The following is a 13,180-nucleotide window of genomic DNA, read 5'->3' on the forward strand; positions in this document are numbered from 1 at the left end:
TTATTATAGCTATTAATTATGTTTAATATGTACACACTTTATAATATATTTAATTTTATCACGCAACAAGTAATGTTAAATTGCAGATATGTATATTCTATGCAACCTGTCTGATTTTAAGGATTTTTAACACAACACTATATATGTGTGTGTGTGTTTTTTTTTTTAATTTTTTTTATTTTTTTTTTTTATATATATATATCTTACATTATCTACACGAACAACACATTTTCTTAATAATAATATATTTAAAAATATTTTGTCCCAGCATCATATACGTATACAAATACGTATACAAAGGTAGACTGTACTATAATAACTTAATAAGTGGAACATGATAGGTCAAAATTACTTACTTACTAATTTTACATTATTTACAAGAGCAAACATTTTCTAAAAAATACATATTTTTACAATTTATCCTATCATTACCACCTACTGCCTCCAAGCAAATAACCTATTCGCATTTACTTTAACATGGCGAGCACACTCTCAACGCTGTTACCGTCCTTTGTGATATTTTTAGCCATCTGGAGTATCCGATCATCCAACATCACTCTCGTGCATCTGGCCACTACCAGCACAGGATCCCCTGGTGGTGTATTAAAGATCTGAGGCTCTTCCTCTTGCCCCTCAGACTCGACCGGGCTTACGAAGCGTGTGTGATGTTATATGCAGCCATATACCTCCCCGACATGTTGCCCTTGAATACCTGTTGAGTTTCATAGTTGTAAATGGCTGCTTCGACTTCTTCGAGTTGCACCTCCAGTAACTTTAGGTGCTTGTACTGGTAGGTCTGCATAATCTTATTGCATGTGGCCAGGCTTACCTCTCAATTTGCCTTTGTTATGGCCAGGAACTCGCGTGTTGAAACGGTGTGAACCCTGGTCAGAGTCTTGGTGGTGTTACCTGCCTCATATTGGCCCTTGTTCGAGGAGCTGGTGGCGCTTCCGGGTGCTTTGAACTGTCATCTTCGGTGAACCTTTTCAACGCCTCCATTTGCCGCTCTCTTGTTTCGTCCTGATTGGAGGAGAGGTGGGGCGGTTTATTTGCCGGGGAGGTTTTATTGATCGGGGAGATCGTCGATTGGATAAACTTCGCCATCGACAGCAGACTCGGTTTCCATGATCAGAGCTAGGCATCTGGTCTTTATTCCTACTTCACCACTTCCTTTCCATTCCAGGTTGTGGAGGTGCGTTTTTATTGGCTCTCTTCGGGAACAAATTCTGCAGAGAAGACGGCATGGTCTGTGTTATTCGGCCCCAGCAGCGTTTGGGTATTGGAGGGCTGAGAGGCAGCAGCCCCAGGCTGGTGAACGGTATATGGGACACGGTCCTACACGGGTGTCGGTATATGTGTGATTGTATTTGTGTTGATTGTTGTTGTGACAGCATGTGATATGGATGCAGCCTGTGGTAGATCAATCACGCTGTTTCTTTTTGCAGCCAAGGAAGCGGCTTTTCTCGCGAATGCTAGGAAAGACGTTCTCCCCGGTTCATTTTTCAAAATAGTGTGGAACGAGGTCTGGTCTAGTTTTGTCTGGAGTTTAAGTTCCAGATCCAGCCTTACTCTGTCGAACCTCGGACATTCCAGCAGAATGTGCAGAACTATCTCCTCACTATTTGAGTCGCAGATACACGAAGGGCTGTCCTTAAGGTGAAATCTGTGTAAAGTACGTTCAACGTGCCGAGATACCAAGATAAGATATTAAATATAATTAATTAAATTAATTATGATATAAGATTTGATACTTCTTAAATAATAATTATTAAAATATAAAAATCACGCCGAGCGCTTTAATAGGACACGGAATGAAATAAAAATAAATAATACAAAATCAAAGGGCCGTCCGCGGTCCAAATGTTTTCAAAGCCAGTTAAAATATCGTTCGACCTTGCCGAGAGACATTCAGCAGATAGCAAACAAATAAGATAGAAAGAGATAGACTATATTTTGTTCCGTCGTCGCTACGAATAATATGATGGGTTTTGTTTACGTTTGGTATCGCTTCTCGTTGAACAGACTTATAGATAAGCCGCAAATCCTCCGTGACCTGTCAGTATTTGTGTGTCGACAGATGTTAGTGCCGATTTTCTTACCAGTTTGCAAGCGGTCTTTACGTCTGGTAGAAAGATTTTCGTGACCGAGCCAGTTACCGAGGAAATGTATCTCTCTTGCCACAACGCGACAGTCTCTAGTATCCGCCTTCTGACCTACGACACCGGAACTTTGTCGTAGTCGGGTGCCGTCTTTTTTGTTAAGGCCGCCTTTTTCGCCAGTTCGTCCGCTCTTTCATTTCCCGGTGCTCCTACGTGGGCCTTCAACCAGAAGAACTCAGTCCTCTCGGATCTGCCTGATGCGACTCTTCATCTCAATTACCAGAGGGTGGGATACCGAAGGACTCCTTAGTAGATCGAGTGACCATCTAGAGTCGCTCAAGATGTTAATAGAGATTTTCTTTGATTTCCTCGCCATGTCCACGGCTCAAAAGAGTGCGTACATTTCCGATTGGAAAACGGTGTTATGCGGTTCGAGCCGGAATGTGGAGTATATTGCTTCCCTACTTTGATCCCACCACGTTAGGGCTCCTCCTACTTTGCCCTCTATTTTGCTACCGTCGGTGTATGAGCCGACGATGTGGTGTTTTTCGAGTTCTTCAGGGTTCAGACTCTTCAAGCGCTCATACTCAGTTGGTATGGATAGAAATGAATGGGGGTTTTACATCGGACCCACCCAGCGCTCCAGCTCTCTGCCGGCGAAAGAAGTTCCTCACAGTGGCCTTTCTTAGTTTTAAACAGCAAGGCCGTTTCTCGACACACACTATATTAAGTAATATTAAGTGCAAGCTTTTTAAATTCATTTATTTATTCATTTACCTTAATGGCTTTCGATTGTGCAAAATAACATTGTTTATTTCGATAATATCACGTACAATGGGAGAAGACACGACAAGTTCCTGTAACATTGTTTCAATAATTTGACATTTATAATATGGTAGTCAAAATTGTTTTTACGATTAGCAATGATTACTATCGTTATACCATTTCGGTACGGCATATAAAAAAGTAAAACTAAATAAAAAATGATTTTTTTTTTTTTAATATTACAATAGCATAAACATTAAGCACCAACATTTAACATCAAAAATTTCAAAAAAAAAAAAATAGCTAACTCTTTGTAGGGCACTAATTTACTGTGTATATAAGCAAGAGGCACTTAAACCAATAAGGAATCTTTATTCCTTCCAGGTCAGCTTTCAATAGAAATATGTGTCCATTTTGTATAAAATATACAATATTTTCTAACTATAGTAGTCATAATAAGCTCAATCCTTACCAAAAACCCCAGTAGGTTAAAGACGTTCTTGTGTCATTAACTAGTATCGCTTGCTTGAGCCCTATTCTTATTATTTATGTAAAAAAAGGTTTCAATTTGTTCACGAAAATTTCGAAATTTTACTTTTTCTAATGTAATAACTACTCTGGCAAGTGGTAGCAATAGTTCTGCATAAACTGTCCAATGAGCGCGTAACCACTGCTATAATTTACGACGAAAGACGAACGCCTTATATATATCATAATAATAATATTTTCATAGGTACATAAAATATCGTATTATGATATTTTCACACATAATGTTAATATTCGCAATATTCTCAACTATTAATTGAGTTTTCGTTTTTCAATTTAAAAAACGTGTTGCTAAAGCACAAGGTCACAGCTTTAAAAATGCATTTCAATATCGAACAAACAGTATACTTAACAAGTATAGATTTAAGTTCTGGTATCAGTCAGTTTTTGCATCTATAAGTATGAGCATACTACATATATATTAAATATAATATAATACAAAATATATTTACATCAGATATTTTTTATAAATCTGTATGTACACGTAGGATATCAAATATAAATACATTATCGTCCCAAATATTTTCGGACATACTATACACCTGACATATGTATATATACACTTTATTATACTAAAATTTAAGATGTATAACAGTTTTCAACTATATTTAAAACTGCATACATATGCAATTAGCTTATTAAAATACATTAAAGTGATTTTTTTAATAACATGGTACTTACGGTATATGTTTTACAGTGTATTTGTTTTGTTTATGAACAGATATTTAATTATTTATATTATGTTTTTATTTATCTTATAATAATTTGCTGCATATTTAAATGTTCTCACTGTCATTACAATGTATATTTTAAATTTAATTTTTACATATGAACATTTTAATGAAACAACTTTTTCGGATTTTATCGCGGCTAATTAAGTTTTTAAAATACCCAATGTGTCGGATACTTTACGATTTAAGTAACCATGGTAACGGGAGGACTCCGCCAACCATGGTCGGGAATTTAAAAACCTCAATAAATTGTGATACACGAAAGAGTTGTTTCGTTATAATGAATTAAATTCGCGTAAACATTAGAAAATAATATATGTGTAAACATTTTAGATATAAAAGTTCACAAAAAGACCTAGGGTTTAGAAAAGAGAGAGCAGAAAAGCAATAATATTGAACTTTTTGTGAGGGCTGTTAATAAGATATAGTAAATGTATCGAGCAACGATTGACCTTCTTGAATATTCTCGAATACGATGAATGTTACAAAAACATGACTTATTTCGTATTATCTATAATGTAACGTGTCACAATATACTTCTAATAATAGTTTAGTGAAAAAACAAAAATAAAGCAAGCATAATTGATGATATAATAATTAATGATATTGTACACAGTTGTTTACTGTTGTATCTTAATAGTTAAGTATAGGTCAATATTTCTTTGTAAATATATTCAATACTATCAAAAAATTGTAAGTGTATAAGTATTACGTAGTAGACTTGAAATCCATCCAACAAAAAATATTTAACTACTTTACATTAACATCTATCATTCACCCGTAATTGTCAATATTTACGAGTCATTTTATTTACAGTGCGTGAAAATAATAATAATATATTATAGAAGTAGAAAGCCGTGTTTCGAACCTTCACTCGTTAGACGTTACTACTAAAAAGAACACACATTCTCATAAAAATCAGACCCACTCATAAATAGTATATGGAATATTATAATCAAAATAGTTAATGTTCAAGTAAAATGTTAGCATTAACTGCAGATAAATTGTCATTTCTCGATAGGGTCCACTTTAGTGATTATCGCCTCGATTATTAGGAATATTTCAAAAAATATTGTTGTTTTCCGATTTCTTTTCACACTTAGGCTATCTATAAAAGAAATATAAAATTTGAAAAACATTCTACATGTGAAATAGACTTCGGGCTTTCGGTCCCCTGGACTCATAATTATTGTGGAATTATTTTGTAAGATGATAACCCCCTCATATGTAAAAACTGTATAATTACTTGTAATAAAATCAAAACATTTTATTCACAGAATTGTGTTATTAGCTTGTAAACTAAAACATCGAAAACTTTTTTGTATTCAAGATACCGAAAAAAGACGCTTCAATAAAATAATTATTGTTGTTTTAGAATAAGAAAGTCCGAACTTGTTTGAAAGTAACTGTAATAATCATATGATACAAATGAATAAGAACTTCAATTAATGTAACTAACAACACTAAGCTATCTAGAAACGTATAATATTCACAAACATAATTATCTATACTAATATTATTAAGCTGAAGAGTTTGTTTGTTTGAACGCGCTAATCTCAGAAACTACTGGTCCGAGTTGAAAAATTCTTTTAGTGTTAGGTAGCCCATTTATCAAGGAAGGTATAGGCTATATATCATCACGCTAAGACCAAAAGGAGCGGAGCATCAATGAAGAATGTTTCAAAATCGGGGATTCTTTTTTCCTTTTGAGAGCTTCCGCTGCGTGCGCTGTGAAAACAGTTAAAGTTTCGCAAAAATCATGTATCACAGATTTGATCCTCTTTAAAAGTTCTAAAAAAAGTCCGCGACAGCATATATCTATCTTTTAAGGTTGGCTCGCTATAACCCTTTTTATGCTAACCAAGTTCGTTCTAAATTAATGCATTATTTGCGAAGATGTTTTTATAAACATGATATTAATTCTTATCTCAATATATACGTTATTCATTACAAGTATTTAATTTAAAACAAAGTATCTCAGGAGATATCGCAGTTTTAAAATAACATCGCAGCAAAATAATGATCAAGTATTGCGCGCGCCTCTGTTCCACGCGGACGAAGTCGCGCGCAGAAGCTAGTATAAACTAAGTTGAATGTTAAAATGGTACTTACCACACTATTACTGTAGATCAGATTTAAATAAATGTAATTGTTTCATTAAAGTAAACGTAATTAACACTCGTACATCTATCTCCCTTGTGATATCACGACAAAAATATTTGTGTTCTGACAGTTTCTTTCTGTTAGCATTAAAGCATCTCTTGTTTTAATTACAAGATACGCTTACGCACGGATAATACGACGCTAAGCTCAATTCCCGTATCCAAAAAAAAACGTTTCGTTTTTTGTACGTTTGCTTTTTATTTTAAATATGGTATGACAATGTTCGGACGTAGAAAAAAAAAATTATTCTCTTTTTTTTCATACCAAACCTGGCTTCAGTATAGTGTCAATATGTTACGTTGTTGGCTGATACGTTTGACGTGTGTAAAGTATGCAACCTGTTTGACGAAATGCTGTATCAATTTGTTATTAAAACGTGTGCAGTTAATATTAACTTTTTGAAGTAATTCCTGTACTGTATTGTAGGTATAATAACTTGTAATTTCCCTACTGTCTCATTGGTTACTATCCAAAAATCGATCCAATAGGAAAACGAATCATTTTTCAGGCATATAGGAGCTGCGCTTAGGTCATTTGATAGCACGGCACAAATATTTATGTAAGTTAAAATTGAGTAGCGTTTGAGATTGTAACGTTAAAGCACTATTTTTCTAATCGTATTAATTACACTTAAGTAACGAGACTAGAAAGAAAAAATTGTCTTCAAAAATTACGAACACCATTTAGTAGCATTAATCAAACAGTATTTTTAATTGTCTAATAATAATTAAGATAGTAAATAGTTGGTTATTTTGTGTCTTCTGGTCTATCGCGGTCCTACATTTATAATAACGACATAATACTCTAATTTCTTAAATATAATATCACTTTGTTATATCTGATATTATAATAGTTATAGGTATATGCAAGTGTTGTATAATAAGGAGTATTAAAACACGAATGTGGATTTACGATGTGATAATAGTATCACATGAGTGTTTTAGTACCTAATTATTAACAGTGGCATACAAGACTATACCCATAACATAAATTCTCTCTAAAGGATTCCGAAACAGTTAGCTTACTGCTAACATTAAAATAGCCAGTCCTAGTAATCTAATATCATCCATTACTGATCTGGCGTTGTCGGGTCAAAACTTTAGTCGCTCATTGTTTGTAAACAAAACATTAAAAATATCGAAGAAAAATGGCGGGGATTTGAATAACCTACTATTTATTACAGCGCGCGACGTTCTGGTAGCGAAACGCGCATTAATGACAATGTTCTTCTTTTGATATTCATACAGATGTTCTTCTTTTGAAATTCATACAGATGTTCTTTTCTTGAAATTCATATATATACCACGCATCGAACAGTAAGAATGTGGCTGCCTGGTGAGTAAACCTTTGCGCAGAAGGGATCGAACAAAAAACAAAGGATTATTATTATGAAATTCAGTGCAACATTATATCATCCGTTTGAATGATATTATGATTATTATTTACATTGGGTGTTTTAATTGTTGGCAATAAACTAAGTTTTTCAGAATCTTTTAGAGGACTTAAAGCATGGGAGTAGATAAAAAAGTTATTTCGTAGAAACTCATTGACATTGGAATGAGTGTCGTATAACAATATGATTAACGGCCTTATTAATAAATATTATTTATAAAGTAAATAGGAATGATGGATAGTGAAATTTAAATTAGTGTTTATTACCTTAAAAGGCTAATTAGAAAGGCTGTAATTGGTAAAAATAAGTACTGTTATATTTTTTGTAACTGTAATCTGTCTCGTTAAATTGTATACCTTTTAATTTTCTGTCACTTCATTAAAATTAAATAAAAATTGAACGCTGTTTTTTATTGTTGTTAACAATTTCAATCAGTATTGAAATAGGACGTCTAGTATATATATATATATATATATATATATATATATATATATATATATATATATATATATATATATATATATATATATATATATATATATATATATTTAAATTTAATATCTAGACTTATTTTTCATCAACAATACACACTAACAAGTAAATTATTATTCAGTTACACTTCACATATAAAATTCCGTCCGCAAGACCCCTACCCCTACCTACCCGCAAGCGGGCGGCGTTCCCCCATCCGCCATCTGGAGACGCGCCCAGTAGAAGATCCAGCAACTCCATTGGGAAACTTAAACAAGTTTAATCTAACATACCTTATTGTATGCGTATTTGCTTGACTACGTCTTTGTCTACCTACGTTGTATTATGGGTCGATGTAATTGAAGTCGGTTTTTTTTTTGTTTGTATGAAAACACAATTATTATTGAAAATGAAACTGTTTTAATAGGAATTAACATTTGTATTTAAAACTAAATTCAGAAATATAAGTCCAGAAAGAAAATGTGTTTTACTAATTGAAAGGATTATAATTGATCACCTTTTTACATCACAAAGCTACAATTTCTATCGGATTTTTCTGTAACAATCCTCATTTTTTTTATCGGGTTTGTACTTACTACTAATGGCTCTATTGATTCTGAGGCTCGCGGGATTGGGGACTACGTACCTTAAACCTAAAATAGGATGTTCAAAGAAATAGAGACATATTTTAATGAAATCGTCAAGTCAGCTTACTATGTCTTCAGGTTAGATAAGGAAGCGTAGTCGCAAACTACTACGATTCTAGATATGCATGTTAGTACAGTCTGTTAAAAATGGTATCGTCCCAGAACTCCCTGGTATGATCGTGAGGCTTACCAGAAAGAAGGTATTTGTAATTTTCAATGAGACACCCTTCGTATCATAGTTTATTATAAGCTGAGATACAATTTCTTAAATTATACTACCTAAGCAATCTTGCAGGGCACGTATGCGGCCGAGAACTGGCACTCGCTTTTCGAACAGCCACTCCGCCTCCACTGATAACGTTATTTGGGTCAATAGAGAAGGTAGATAACGACGAAATAACAATTTGTTTTATAACTAACTTTACTTACACTTTTATGAAGAAATACCAATAATATTCAATGCATCGACTTCTTCAATGCCAAAGATCGATCATGAATTCACGATGTCTCGCTTGCACTACGCATTCATTCATAACTTCATATACATCATACCTATTTCTAATAATGCCAAATCTTGTCTTAATATATAAAACAAAATCGGATTTGTTCGAACACTTATAACTCGAGAACGGTTGGATCGATTTTCATGGTTTTTGTTTTTTAACCAACTTCAAAAAATAATGTGTTCGGGGATAACTCCGTCGTTTATGAACCGATTTTGATAATTCTTGTTACGTTGGAAAGAAGATATCCCTAGTTTGGTACCATGATAAGGAAACCAGGATCTGATGATGGGATCCCAGAGAAATCGAGGGAAACTCGAAAAGCCGCATAACTTTTTACTGGGTGTACCGATTTTGATGATTTTTAATTTAATCGCAAGCCGATGTTTATCATGTCGTCACATTTAAATTTCATTGAGATCTGATTACAACCTTTGAAGTAATCTTTGATAATGCGTATTTACTCGACAATTTTTTTGTCTACCTACGTTGTATTACATGTCGATATAATTGAAGGCGATTTTTCTTCGTTTGCCTGCAAACACAATTATTGCTATTTATCTCCGTTCCGAAAAAAAAAAAAAAATTAAAATCACTAAAAAATAGACGAAAAAATCCAATACCAAATGTTCATGGGTTTCGTAACTGGCAAACATTTAAAGTTCATCCCTTTGATACGGTAAACTCTCCTGTAAAAATTAAAGAATATATTTAAATGAAGGTATTGAATAGACAAGATATATCCACAAAATTCGAATAGTAGAGTATTTCCGATTTTTTAAATGTAGCCATGATTGATTTATCTCCGCCGTTGCCGGCCCAAACCCGGATGTGAAAGTAGGAGGGTTCGTGAGAAAAATCATTCACTGCTAAAAACCAGCGGCTAAAAGAAGCCTTGGGTCTTTCTAAAAAGACTGGCTCTGCGAGCTCGGGCGCAAGGATGGCAGCCCCGTCACCGTGATTGGGATGCTGTGGGCTAACCATCTGCACATTTCTAAACTAATGAGATTGTGAAACCCTTAAAGAGAAAGAAAGACCGATTCCCCTTATTACCGATTACCTTTGACGCGAAATTACGGACATGGATTGGACGCTGGAATGTCAGAACCATGACTCCAACAAGGCTTCCCTAGGCAGCCAAAATCATTCGAGACTACAAAATTCATATCCTAGGATTTTGACTCGACCATTCTTTACAGTGGAAAAGAGGATGAGAACGCCACACAGGAGTACGGCGTGGGGCTGCTCCTAAGAAGCCGTAGCGCGGAGAACAGCCTTCTGTCCTGGAAACCGATATCGGAACGAATCATCACAGCTCGGTTCTCCTCAAGAGTCAGAAAAATCACTGTGATCCAATGTACGCCCCAACTAGCTCACCATTGCTGGATGTAAAGGAGAGATTTACGAGCAGCTAAAGTCGACCTTGAAGAGCAAAAAGAAGCAGGACATCGTAATCCTAATGGGAGACCTGAATGCTAAGATGGGCTCTGACAACGAGGATCGTGACACTACATGGGTCGCGGAGGTGGCGCCGGGGTAATAAACAAAAATGAACCTGAGCTCTGCGCACAATCTGCTGGTCGGAGGGCAACCAACCCTGTTCAAGCACAAGGATTGCCACAAAATCACCTGGATTTCTCCTGATGGTGAGTCCTGAAACCAGATCGACCACATTGCGATAAGCAGAGCCTGGAATGTTAGGAACCGTCGCGACGCCGATGCGGATAGCGATCACCATCTTGCCGCCGATGTACGTCTCAGAATAGCCGCAACTCGACTTAAAGTTTAATGGGGATCGAAGAAGTTCAATTTGCAGATTCTGGGGAGCGAAGGGGGAAGAATAGAGTTCAGTATTTGCCTTATCAACCAATTTGAACTTTTGTAAGAACTGGAAGACGAGGACATAGATGAGGCTGGGGATCGTGTGCTTACTGCCTTCACTAAATCCGGCGAAAAAGCCCTAGGCTACAAATGCTCCAAACAAGAATCCTGGATGTCCCAGGAGCTGTGGTCCGCGATAGAGAAAATGCAGAGCATAAAGCTAGACTTGTTAGCCGCCAATAACGTTACCGGAAAAAAACATCCTCGATGAAGAGTACACTGCAATACGTCTCCGAATTCGAAAATAGGCTAGACGTGACAGACGATGTGCCGCCAACGAGCTAGCAGACCTTGCCAACGCAGCAGCCAAGATATCAAACATGAGGGAGTTGTACAACATCACTAAGCGGTTGTGCAACAAGTCGCGTTCTTCCAAAAAGCTGTTGAAGGGCGCCACGGGACAGCTGCTGTGTACTACAGATGTTTGTATAACTGGCTGTAATAACTGGCCATGTGAAAAACACTCAACGATCAAATCTAGGCCTGCAACGTTGCTATTTATTGATTTATAAAATTTACTCAGTTCTTATTTGAACTCAAACCTCAAAACTATAGTCTATACGTATGATTATGATGAACAAATTACCATAATATTATTAGTGTGTGCTTATATAAAAAGTATTTTAGGTAAATACTTACTATTCGTTCGACTAAACCAAAAGATAATTAGCAATTATCTACAACAAAAGATATGTACCTATTTCATTCGGTTCTTTTTTAAACTTTAAATACTTAACCTACGATTTTTCGATAATTACAAAATACTCTCCCTAATACTAAATTGCCTTAACTCTAAATTCAAACCAACATCTTAGTATTAGAAATACGCTTGATGAAATATTGTTTTAATCTAATCCTATCCAACCTAATAAAAGTACTTACTATAAGTGCGGTTTAAAAATTAACCTTAATACAGACTACGAACATAAAATTCCGAAAAAAAGCAAGTTTTGTCTTAAAAAAAGTATTCACTTTAGTATTTCAAGACTATCATACAATTTCGAATAAATAATTTTAAATTTATCGTAACGTACTTATAAGTTTAGTATATTACGTTGTCGCGCTGGAAAGCACGTTTTTTTTTTGGGAGGAATCTCTCAGGGATAAGCTTGCCACAAAACAAACATACATTTTTAAGTATTTAAAATAAAATGGATATAGAATAGCCTATAGTTTATATTTGTATGACAAAAACATTCTAAGCATTTAAGAAAACAATCTTATCATAATATTATACCTACTGCTATATTTATACAAAGACCACGCCTCGTCAAGAACTAGTATTGATTTTTAGTTATTTCTAAACCATTAATAAGGTCTCGGCGCAGTTTTCGTAAGACACCTATTTAATAATTTGTGATGTGGGTTCAATTTAGTTGTTACTTTCTAAGCTAAGTTAACCATTCAACTCTAATCTAACAGGGGTTTTAACAAAGCGTGATTAACGGAAAAAGGTTCTAAATAAAAAATACCAAAATTTATTTTATTTGTCAATGAATTTTCCTATAATTATTAATTTATTTTATTTAAAATACTAGAATGTTTATCCGTGGACAATATAACTTCTTGATCCTTGTTCCTAGATTTCGTTCTATATCGTGATCTGGAAAAGTTAAATTAATAATCATTAAGTAAGCATTTTAAATTTACTTATACTAATCATGTATCTAAATTATAAATACAGCACATGAAACAAATCGTAATAAAAATAAAGCACATGTGATAATTAAAATGTTTGCACCTTCAATGGAAACTTAAACAGTAAACTTAAAATATTATTTTAAATCAATTAATAACATATCATATAGAAAACAGTTACATTTAAAGTATTATACTCGTATATGAGATTAAAAACGCAACAATGAAGTCAACAAAGCTGGCTGTGATATGCGGATATAGAACATTCCACAACCACTTTGTCGGCTCCCTAGTTGCTGCTTGAATCGACAGACTTTGTATCCCAAACCATCCTCCCGAAGTC

At 34.6% G+C, this 13,180-nt stretch overlaps 1 long non-coding RNA gene across 1 annotated transcript in view; it reads right to left on the reverse strand.

The window, feature by feature from the left end:
* Positions 1 to 12,676: 12,676 nt before the first annotated feature.
* Positions 12,677 to 13,180, reverse strand: part of LOC123668605 — a 31,840-nt gene continuing 31,336 nt past the window's right edge. The window contains exon 6 of the long non-coding RNA XR_006745602.1: positions 12,677 to 12,802. This is a non-coding gene — a long non-coding RNA (uncharacterized LOC123668605). The remainder of the gene's footprint in view (positions 12,803 to 13,180) is intronic.

The sequence above is a fragment of the Melitaea cinxia genome, chromosome Z (genome assembly GCF_905220565.1).
Source record: "Melitaea cinxia chromosome Z, ilMelCinx1.1, whole genome shotgun sequence".
Taxonomy (NCBI): domain Eukaryota; kingdom Metazoa; phylum Arthropoda; class Insecta; order Lepidoptera; family Nymphalidae; genus Melitaea; species Melitaea cinxia.